At 38.7% G+C, this 2,832-nt stretch overlaps 1 pseudogene; it reads right to left on the bottom strand.

Moving 5' to 3' along the window:
• Positions 1-1,292: 1,292 nt before the first annotated feature.
• On the bottom strand, positions 1,293-2,395 carry LOC147886296 (uncharacterized; annotated as a pseudogene).
• Positions 2,396-2,832: the final 437 nt, after the last annotated feature.

Below are 2,832 nucleotides of genomic sequence, written 5' to 3' on the forward strand. Positions count from 1 at the left end.
CATCTCAAGTGGGGCTCCTCACAATAAAAATATCAGGGAGAAGATGATACATAACTTGATCGCAGTAGGCTCCATACTCAATGCCTGGAAGTACTACCTACTCTCCAAAAGAAACATCCAATGGTGTACTCCACGCCTACAAACAATGAATAACTCAGAAGCACAACACTGCAAGCACGAGCAAACAACATTTTAACATTGGCCCTACTACATGTATCATAAATGACCAAAAAGAAAAGTCAAATTTACCCCAATCCGAATGCTTGTAGTTTCATGGAACCCATATACATCGTGGTGAAGCACAACAATACACCGCACCACTTCCAACTCATAGACCTGACAGTATTGCTCCACCAAAGTTATTGACTCTCTTGTAGGAATATAAATCCATCTACAATCACTCCCACAAAACCAATTTAAATAGTCAAGATAAAGCTTGGATACATAGCATTGTCTAAAACTACCTCCCATAGAGACCATGATAAGCATCCATCCTGCATCTGAGAGGGTGGATGCAGACAAGGAAATACCATAATGATGAACATGATCCTCGGTGAACATGTCCCAATGTGGATGTGGAGGTGGAGTAGTAAGCTCCCCACCAAAGGGAAGGTCGAGGAAGATAAAGTCAGCTGCCCATGAGACAACCTTCCCCTTTCTTTTACACTCCCTTCCCTTTGGTCTTATGTGTTCATGTATGCCTACAAACATGGGACTCTTTTGCCTTGAAGTAAAGTCTCTTTCAATTGCAATGTAATAGACAACTATAGCCATGCACTAGCTCCCTACTGGCTCTCTCCGAAAATAGGAACATCAGCATACATGTGCTCCTTTATATACACAAACTTTGATGTCCTTTTCACCACATATCTCCCTGGTACAATTTTCATATTTCTAGGAGATTGCCCACAAATATTTATATTACTTATGGCTGGTGGTCTCATCAATCACATCCTCTTCAAGGAGCTCATAGTATGCCTCTCTAGCATCACATGTAAAGCTTGTGCCCAAGTTTTTTTTTCACGACCATGTTACTATCAAAAGAGAAGCAGTGACAAAGGGTTTTGAATGATAGATTAGCAATATCAAAGCCTCTTTGCTGCCATATCCTTCAATTCCACTTTCTTTGAGGCGGTCTTCTTTTCACTCTTTTCCCCTTTGCACTCCAAAGGAAAAAGAAATTTTATTGCCTCAAGGTTGACCTCCTCATAATAATCATACAAAGAGCACTTTGGAGGAATAACCACTGTGCCCATGATATCTTGAAAATCAATAAGAAGCTCATGGCCCTTCTAACCAATTTTTTCAAGAAGCGCTTCTCTTCGCAACCAACTAAAACAAGAATTTGAATTTTAACATCAAGACACAGAAAATGAATGTAAGACATATTAATTTAATAACAATTAAAGACTTACACTCCATATGCATGATCCCCTCGAGCCCTCGAGCAAGACCATAAGCTGCCTTGGTTTCCTTGCTTGCCACTAGTAAGGACATCCATACTATCTTTGTTTGAATGGGGGCATCATACAATGCTAGCATGTTCAATTTATCCAATGTGGCAAAGTTGTTGGGTCCCCACCCAAGAGATAGGACTTTTGCCCTCCATTCATCCCCCAATTTTGGGTCAAGTATGTTCAGCATCTAAGGGAAAGAAGAAATCACACAATTATGACATAAGAATCATTGATCACATTCAAACACATAGAATGGAAAATCATCTTGCCTATTTTTATTCATACACATGAAGTAATGAATTACCTTACCTATCCTATCATCATAACAAGCAATGAGCTCTCCAAGCTCCTTCTCCTCAAGCTTTCAAAGCTCTTCCATAGAACAAGTCAATTTTGCTTGCTCAAGCTTCTTGTTTAATGACTAGGATATCTGAACCTATCAACCAAAAAATAAACATGTGAGTAAAGACACCCCACAAATAGATCAACTAACAAGATGCATCAACCAAACAAATGTAGCTTACATTGTACATCAACTTCCCAAGGTATTTTCTGCTAAAAGGATACCAAGGCTCACTCCCCTTAGTATATATTTTTTGTATTTGAAATATTAACTTCTTATCCTTCTTAGGAAGTTCCTTCATGTAGCTTTCATGATCAGTAGAACAAATATTCAAGCAATTAAGGAGCTCATCCCTGACAGATGTGACCACCAATGCATGTGTATTCATGTTGAAATATAAATGCATGTCAAAACCTATTAAAGCCAAAAGACCCAAAGAAGAGAAAACACAAGAAAGATAATTTTGAAGCACTTACAAGTTCATTCTTTGCATGGTAGAAAGAAAAGCTATTTCACTAGCTCTTGTTGGATCAATGATAGTACACAAAACTCTATAGTGTTTCTCTCTAGTATGGGAGTATCTCTCTCTTATCATAGATTGCCATGCAACCATTCAATGGTTTCACTCCCAGACAAAGAACATTCTGTTTGAAAGATTCTGATGAATTTCTTGATATCTATGCTTCATATTCTTCATTCACAATTCTCCAATTGGGATCCCATTCTTGCATAATATCCTCAGACACATGTCTCATGTCTAGTAGATGTCTAGCATGAAACTATAAAAGCTTCTTTCTCCCTCCTTTCTCTTGCACATACCCTTCTCTTCCAAGAGTAGCCTTCAATCTAGACACATCATCTCTTAGTCCCCTCACTTATGCATATGGGATCAGCTGGCATAATGGAATGGGAGGGGACTCAAAGCAACTGAACATTCTAGGCTTTTGCAAAATGTCCTCTCCTTTATCTAAGTACAATCTATGCTCATGTATTGTCTCTTCTCTAGGAGGTGCAATCTCTAGACATACAACA

The sequence above is a fragment of the Dipteris shenzhenensis genome, chromosome 24, assembly GCF_047967505.1.
Source record: "Dipteris shenzhenensis isolate YYH24624 ecotype China chromosome 24, Dip_SZ_1.0, whole genome shotgun sequence".
Taxonomy (NCBI): Eukaryota; Viridiplantae; Streptophyta; class Polypodiopsida; order Gleicheniales; family Dipteridaceae; genus Dipteris; species Dipteris shenzhenensis.